The 9,260-nt window shown below is 33.2% G+C and overlaps 1 protein-coding gene across 4 annotated transcripts in view; it reads left to right on the forward strand.

The window, feature by feature from the left end:
• d4 (double PHD fingers d4) overlaps nt 1-9,260 on the forward strand; it is a 131,870-nt gene that overhangs the window by 25,916 nt on the left and 96,694 nt on the right. The gene's annotated exons all lie outside the window — the stretch shown is intronic.

A 9,260-nucleotide genomic window follows, 5' to 3' on the forward strand; every position in this document is an offset into this window, starting at 1 on the left:
CAGAAAAAAAGTTTCTTTGATTAATATCATAGGTATTTTCGTGTACAGAAAAGAAATAAAGAATTACTCTAGGAAGCCAATTAACTCGTTAGACAAGAGACTTTGGTATTTTCGTCACTTAGAATATAGATGTCCTCAGATTTCTGAATTAATAATTGCAATTAGGAATCCATCAAAGTATTTTGAATTTGTTTAAAATTGTCTCAATGCTCAACGAATTATATTTCAATTGAAAGTTTTGAATAAAAGTCTAAAGATGACACTGCTTTTTTACTTTCTTGTGCATTCCCCTTACGAACAATTTGTTCGGCATACCTTACATAGTACGGCAAAGTACTAGGTATCCCCTGTAATCCATAATGTGTAGGAAGTATAGATTTGAAGTCATCCTTTGTCTGAACGAAATTCTATTCAGAAATATTTCGCTAAAACGTAAATTATGACTACCACCTCAGCAGATATGTCTACAAGATTAGAAACAAAAATCAGTAATCGGTGAAAGCACTGTTTCTTTCAGAATTAATGTTCCGGGGGGGGGGGGGGGAAGGCACATTCACAAGGAGAAGGCAGACTTTGGTAAGTAAACCTTGGGCTACTTTTTGCGAGTTGTTAGTGCACATTTAAAGAATTAATATTGCAAACTGGGAAAGCGCAATGGCCAAAAATAACGGAGAAAAACCGTCTTCAAGTTTTTTACTCGATGCATGAATTGTACGACACACACATTTACCAAGTGTCGGCGTGGCAAAGTGAAAAAAAATCTTTGACTCATGCGTAAAGGGTTCCGGATTCAATTCCTGTTCGAGTCATACACTTTTTTTTTTTGCTTCAACCAATAAAGTAGCCATTTGTAACTATAAGTAAAATATTAATTCATTATATGTTTATAATGAATAAAACAATAAAAATTTTCAAATCACTTGTAAAATCTTTCAATGTTCCATTTTAACTACGGTAGAAACAAAATTGAATCTATTCCGTAAATATTATTGTTACCGCAGTCGTTGTGTAAAAAATGTTCTTGACGCTTCATGTTTACATCTGTAGACAGTGTGCAAATTACAAGGGAAATGAGGAGGAAATCTCCTTTGGTTATAGCAACATCCAGTATTAGCAAAGGGGATTTCCCTCTCAACTCCTTTGTAATTCGTACATTGTCAACAGATGTAGACACGAAGCGTCAACAACATTTAATACACAACGACTGTCGTAACCAGTGGCGTATTTATTGGGGGCGCTTCCGGGCTTAAGCCCCCCCCCCCGAAATATTATTTACTATATTAAAGTAAATGAAATATCTTCGAGAATTTTCACATTTCCAGGACCAAAGTTGGCAAAGCTCCCCCCCCCCCCGAAATAAAATCGCAAATACACCACTGGTCGTAACCATAATATAACTCATGATATCAGCATGTTTACGGAATAGATTAAATTTTGTTTGCCAGTTAACATGGAACATTGAAAGATTTTACAAGTTATTTGAAAATTTCTATTGTTTTATTCATTATAAACATACGATGAATTAATATTTTACTTATAGTTACAAATGCCTACTTTATTGGTTGAAAAAAAAAAGAGATGTGTGATTCGAACAGGAATCGAACCCGCGATACTTTACACATGAGGTACAGATTTTACTCACTCTGCCACACTGTCAATTCGCGAGTAGTAAACTTTAAGACGGTTTTTCTTCGTTATTTTTGGCCATGGCGCTCTTCAGTTTGTAATATTAACTCTTTAAATGTGCACTACAACCTCCCCCCCCCCCAAAAAAAATGGCTCCGAAGTTCACTTACGGAATAGATTTGAAAATTTCTATTGTTTTATTCATTATAAACATACGATGAATTAAACATCATATGCCTTCTCCTTGTCAGTATTACGGGGGGCACTGTCAGAGCTTGTCCGGAAGAAGCACTGGGTGAAAGATAACGTGTTAAGTATGAAGCGTTTAAGATCAATCCTTCAAACACTACTGAAGGGGGATTTCTAACTTAATTTCATACATATACCTTAAAATAAAAGATTTCGACTGAAATTGCCACTTTAAAAACTTCATTTCAGAGAATGACTATGAGAAACAATAAGGTCACTGTAAAATACATTATAAAACACACACACTCAAGACTCTATCTACCTTCAAAATTACATTTCCAAAAGTTCAGACGCAACTAAATAGGTTTTTTAGACCTGAAAAAGTTAACCATTCTGAAGTTCATGCAAATATTTAATCTTTCTTCCGAAATAAACTCTTTCTAGTCACCTCCGACTGGGATTTCTCCTTGAAGTGAAAACTGTTCCTTCGTGATTATAAGGTTCACGTACGCCTTTTCGACGCAAACGATCCAGTTCGGATTCCAGGTGAGAGCGCATGTGTATCGGAACCCACATTAAGCTGTAGATCTACGTCTCATATAGTCTCAGTGATCAAAGAGACGACAAACTCAAGATCAGCATCAAACCGAAAACTTATTTACGTCGCCTTTTCACCCTCATCAAGGAGTATTAAGCGCTTTTTTTAAAAAAAATATTACAGTTACAATCAAACAAATTAACTTGGAGTGCTGTCTTTAAAAAAATATTTAATTTTAATTTCACATATATATTAGACAACTTCGCATAAAATCATACTTGCAGATCTTCATATTGACCAACACTTTTTTTAATCGCCAATTGATATATATATTTTTTATATTATATTAATTATTACAACTACATTTACGTATAACTTGCAGTGCATATGTAGAGTAAACAAAAAAAGCAATCCTATTATGGTCACTTTTATGCAACAAAACATTGAATGATGATTTTAAAATATTCTGCATTCAATTAGAAGAAATTTTCGATAGAATAATTTTGATACTTTCATACTTGTTTATGTAGTAATGTAACGATTTATCACAGTATTGTGTACAAAAGGAATTAACAAATGTAGTTACTTTTTCTAGAATATTTAAATTAATTTGTTTTGCAAAATTATACAACAAATATAGTTAGCACTAAATGATGCATAATAAATAGGAAAGTAATGTTTTATTAAAGTTGCGGGCATGTTGACTAAACTTTTATTAAAGTTTCATTTTCAAGTTGTGACAATTAAGTTCCTTCTTTTTATTGAAATCTTGCTAATTGTAATATTTGATAAATATAAAAGTTTGAATTATACTTTATGCACACATTCAAATTGAATAGCATTAAATTAGTAATATTGAGAAATATTTTTTAGATTAAAAGAGATTGTTGAGTTGAGTTTAACGTCCCGTTCAGCAGCGAGACTATATAAGACGTGGACCTACTGATTAACGTGAAATCCGAACTACATGAGCTCCCAAAGGGAATCGAACCCGGGCCTCCCACGCTGGATTAAAAGAGAGTTGTTTAAAAAATATCACTAACAAAATGTGAACATAATAATAAATTAAAAAAAAATAGGATGCAGGATTTGAACTGCTGATCATCACCAAACGTGAATATTTAGTGAGTGCACACTAATTGATTGCTCCACGATTGCTAGTTTATTAAATACATCTTGATAACACATGTAAACAGAAGGGGTGGTTGCTTCATTTTTTAGTCTAGTTAAATGGTTTTCTGAACATAATTAGCACTGTCGTCTTGTCAATGTTTTGCTAAATTTGCATCCTAAGGGGGAAATGGAATTTTAAAATTTAACCTATAAATAAAGGATCTCAAAAGTCCCTCATGTTATATAGATGAAGTTTGATATATAAACTCCTCACTAAAATAAATGGTTCGGTGTAATCGAGTTTTCGAATATTCAGCATCTACAGGAAAAGGTATAAAGGTAATTTATATAATACTTTCTCAACATATGAATCGAAGTTTTCTGTCTCCTCATCACAGGTAAACGCTGAACTATGTAAAACGAATTTTTGAAAATCAGAATCACTTGGCTAGAGTTGAGTTGATTTTGAGTTTAAAGTCCCTTTCAACAGCGAGGCTACATGAGACGCGACCTACTGATTAATGTGAAATCCGAACCACATGAGCTCCCTCCGGGAATCGAACCCAGGTCTACCACGCCAAATCATTTGGCTAGGGTCGTGATTTCACCACCTCACTGTCGCCAAAATATATATCCTAAAGCAGAAGGAGATTCAAAATACATGATAAAATAGTGTATCCTGCAAGTCCGTCATTGGGGACTTGAAACTCCTTATATAAATTCGTCAATGAAGTAAGTGAAGACTTATTCCAGCGTTTAGGATAGCTTGGCTTCTAAAAAGAGAAAGGGCAATTTGTAAAAATTAAGTTGATGTTGATTACCTCATCACCACGTACTGATGATTTCAGGGGGTAGCAGAGGGGCACATTTTCTCCTGGGACCAATGAAATTCTTACTACTCCCGTCCAAACTTCCGAAGAAACCAGTACTTTTGCAATGCTACTTTAACCCTGTATATTAAATTCTCCCCCGGGAGAAATAGTTTGTACTCATCACTTTCATCACAGATAATGACTGAATCATTTGGAATTAAACTTCGAAGATAGTCGAATCAGTTTTCTTTTTTTATCATATTGCTTTCATTAGAATCGGTATCCTAAGGAAGAAATCGGCTTCAAATTTGTGATAAAAATATAGTATCTTCCGAAACTCTTAAAATAGGCAGATTAAATTTTGTTTATAAACTCCTTTTGGAAAGTAAGATGACACTTGTCCCAATAAAGAGTATGACTCACATGCGAAATTCTTGGCGATCCTTTGTATAGCCATGGTTTAGCCCCTTCGTGATAAAAACGGAAGTATTGTTTTATTAAAATTAATGATATGTTGGTTAAGTTTTATTAAAGTTTCATTTTCGCAATGAAACTTTATGACAATGAAGCTGCTACTTTTGATAAAACTCTTGATAATTTTAACACGTCTAAAAGCAAAAATTTGAATTGTTTGCCCATATTTAAATTACTAACATAAAAAGAATAATATCAAATACCTTTTATTAATAGAAGAGAGGTGTATAACAAAATCTCGCGAACAAACTTTTAAAAATACTGTAGGCACGGAGCTGGAACTAATGATCATCGAAAAAAAAAGAGGGCACTAAATCATGCTTTAACAAATCACCCTACTACTTGTTGAAAAACACTATAACGAATAGAGAGAACAAGCGTTTCTTAAAAAAAAGAAAAAAAAAAAACAACCGGGTATGTGATTTGTACTGATGGTTATGGAAAAATAAAGAATAAAGAGCAAGTGCTAAGTAACTACTCTACAAAGGTAAGTTAAGAGCGAACTACTTGCAGACGCATATAAGGAAACCACTAACACAAAATGCATGATCGTTTAACATATTTTCTAGCTTATTTCTATTTATTTCTTTGTTTACGTGTAAAATGCTTAATATCATTATTAGAGTTATTCCATATGTATAGTAACTAACATTATGACAGATATACTTTGCATTTTTAACAATTTCTGAACATGAATCTTTGAACCTTATGCGCTCTGAAAGGAGATTCAAGTAGAGATCTTAAAGATAAAACATGTCTAAAATTTCAAAAGTGAACTTGACTCCCTCGTGTACTGAATGTGCCAGTTTTCAGTTAAATATCAATTCACACATAGTGTATCATGCCCATGTCATTCCCCTGCCATGATCCGTCCGTGGCACTGCTGTGGCCATTGTCACATATCATGCCGTTCTGTGGCGTGACACTATTTCTTTCTACACCCTTTCCCTTGGTTCGGATCAACTTCGTGTCCCATCGTGTGCTACGAAGAAAACCGATGGATCCCGGCCGAACAGTTTCTCTTCAAGCTATCGAGTAAGAGTGATTGAATTGTGTAATTGTATTTTATTTATTTATTTATTTACTAAACAAATTTCCGATATAGCAAAAATACCATTATTTTTGGAAAATGTTCATTATTTTCATGAAGCAGAGATAATTTTCTACTTGGCTTTAGAACTATCCCTACTAATTCTTAATCGACATCTAACAGTTTACGTTAATTTTTCTGCCTATTATCTGCATATTACTTGCAGAAACTATGCGGAGTAAATGTTTTTTTTTTTTATTAGTTACTGTTTTATGAAAGCTTAGCCATATGTTAATTAAAATTCCACTATTTGTAAGTTTCTCATTTCGGTTATGAAAATGATTATAAATGAAGATTCCGCTTTTTATAAAATTCTTGAGTTTTAATGTTTTTAAAGACATAATTCTAAATTATTTGGAAATATTCAAATAAACTAGAATGAAGAGAATAATACTAAGGAACATTATTAGAACAAAACATTGTTCCTTAAGGAATTCACAGAATCAATCTTTTCTAAAAAAAAAAAAAAAAAAAAAAAAAAAAAAAGTTACTATAGGGTATGGGATTCGAAGTGATGATCGTGGAAAAATAAAGTATGTAAAGAAGAAGCTTTAACCGACTACTCTACAAAGGCACGGTACGGACGGCACCTTGGTAGACGTATGTACCGAAACCACTAACACAAAATGCCTGATCGCTTCGCACATTTTGTAGCTTATTTCTATTTAGTCGTTTGTTTAAATGTAAAATGCTTAATAGCAATGATTGTTAGAGCTGTGCCACATGTATAGTAACTAACCTTATGACAGATTTACGTTGTATTTCTAACAAAGCATAAAATTCCCTCCCTCTTTGTAAATTTCGCTGCGCGTTTGCCACGTTTACGAAAATGGAACTTAGAATTTTTCGATGAAAGTTTCGGAGATTTCTTTTTTTAATTATAACTTGCTTATTTCTTAATTTTTTATTGAAATATTTTTTGGAAATATGTGTTTTGTTTTTCTGCTTATTTCAAAGAAGAAATGTGACATTTTCTATCACAAGAAAGAGAGTTATTTCTATTTATGTAATTTCTAAAGACATGCGACAACAATTTTGGACACAAGTGTACGTTACAGTTCGAATGAGATATTGGATATTTGAAGCGAAATTGAAGAATACAAATTAAGTGTTAGTGAGAATACAAATTAAGTGTTAGTGAAATGAAATGAAATCTTTAAGTTGTATGTCCAACAACATCCGCCAGCGGTGTCCGATGCTTCCCTGCCTTACTCAGAAGAGATCCTGTTTCCTGCAATTTATTCACTAGCGACCATATTATGTTCCTGTTTGGGGCAGAACGTGAGGCAAAGTTGCGTGTAAATGCCCTTTGCGTAGCAACAACAGATCCCGGCCTCTAAAATCTTTTTAACGATAAAATCACGTTGCTCCAAAGAGTACATTATTGTAACTGCGTCCTGATCATATTGGTACAGTAGCACAGCATAATTCTCAATACGAAGGCCCAGTTTCCTGTTTCTTATTGACCGTCGCGAGGTTACCATCTAACGAAGAAACTCAAATCTCCATACCGCACCTCACCTAATTCCAATTTGGTACAGTGGCGAATATTTGCTGCTTTTCTAGAGGCGCGGCCTATATTACCCCAAATGAATGTAAACCAGTAAGCATAGTTCCATAAATCTTCCAACGTTCCTTGATCATTTGCCACAAACCGCATGAAAATCGGACTTCAGTTAGAAAATCTAGACCCCCAAATGAAATCCGTGAGTTTTAAAAGAATCACCTTGTATATGTTCTATGATGTACTATATAGGAAAGGTGTTTTTAGTTGTTCCTATAACTATTCTCTGAACTTATAGTTGTAATTGTTTTATTTCTGACAAAAAGTGTCAGCTTCATTGTGTGATGAAAAGTAGTTTATAGTAATACCCCGCAAAAGATATGCAAGAGGTATTGGACTCAAGGCAGAAAAATAAATTTGCTTTTCTTGAAATAGGTAATAACATTTTATTCGTTACATTATATGGTTTTCGTTTTCACAATATGAAATGTCGTAAGTTATTGTAAGTAGTAATATTCAATATGTATTACACCGAATCTACCGTACACCAAAATTTCCCCACACCGAGTTTTCCGTACACCGAATTTTCTTACACCGAATTTTCCTACACCGAATTTTCCTAGACCCCTTTATTTCAAATTTAAAAATGTTTACTAATGGAAATATTCTTCAATCTTAGTTCAGCTGGTATCGTTTAGAAGATATAGGACTGCTTTTCCCTGCATGAAATAAATATATAAAACAGTACATTTCGTCTTAAATTGCTTTTAGTGTTTAAATTTGTATATTGCGAATAATTCATTTCAAGATTGGACCGTGGTGACGGATGCGCATTTAGTGTAAAAGGTTCTGGATTTGAAACGGGACCACACCACATCACATGAGATTTCTGACGTACAAATGCCGTATGCATTGCTTTTCTCGGGGCTTTCCTGTTTCTCTCTAGCCGATTCACATCTTCATTCGCGTCGGATTTTTATTATCCTGCAATCAGTCACGTCAGTGACGTAAGGCTGCCTCAGCTGTTCAAGCATTTCACTTCATTGGGAGACTTGCATTAAGCAGGACAAAGTGTAGTACATTTTCCTTTTTATTTTCATAATTCGTTTAAATATTGCATACTCATACGCGTGCTAATATTACGATTTCATAAATATGTAACATATGTAATATTACATATTCTTATATAATACATATTTCTTACATTTTTAACCGATTTTTTGTTACATATTTATGTACATATCTAGGGGGTTGATATTACATAAATATCCGGACTCTAAAAATCGTGTATTTGCCGCAAACCTGTTTTCCTCGTGCTAAGAGCAGGAAGTTGTTAATATGTAAACAAGAAGAAAAATGAAAAATATGTGTGAAATGAAGCCATTCTTGATTAGAAACCCCTTACTCCTAATACCGATAATCACTATGAGAATATGATATGATAAAACAAGTAAGAAAAAGTATTCAATGTAACTTTATATATACATTTTGCAGTTTGTAAAATTGTACTATATTCTACACATACGTATTTTACTTTTATACTTTTCTGATGGAGATACTTAAATAGAAACACGTACTAAAATTACTGTAATTATCTTTCTTTCCTCCAGTTATTGTGAAATGAATTCTGAGAATCACTGTGAGCGCTCAGTCTTATACATTGGAAGAACAATAATGTAACTATCACGTGTGGGAAACAATTTGGAAAAGACATAACGTAAATAGCAGGAAATCCCAGATTTCGTTTTTATGCTGGCATCACATAATAAAAGAAACCTGAAACTCCCATAGATTACCGGTTAAGAGAAGGAATATAGTTTAAGTTTTATTTCTTCTTAAAAATCAACAAAGAATATTTTTTAAAATCGTTATTTTTACAACCTTGTTCTAAATAAATGTTTATATGTATATATA

This window comes from Thermobia domestica, chromosome 9 (genome assembly GCF_964235325.1).
Source record: "Thermobia domestica chromosome 9, izTheDome1.hap1.1, whole genome shotgun sequence".
NCBI classification, from domain to species: domain Eukaryota; kingdom Metazoa; phylum Arthropoda; class Insecta; order Zygentoma; family Lepismatidae; genus Thermobia; species Thermobia domestica.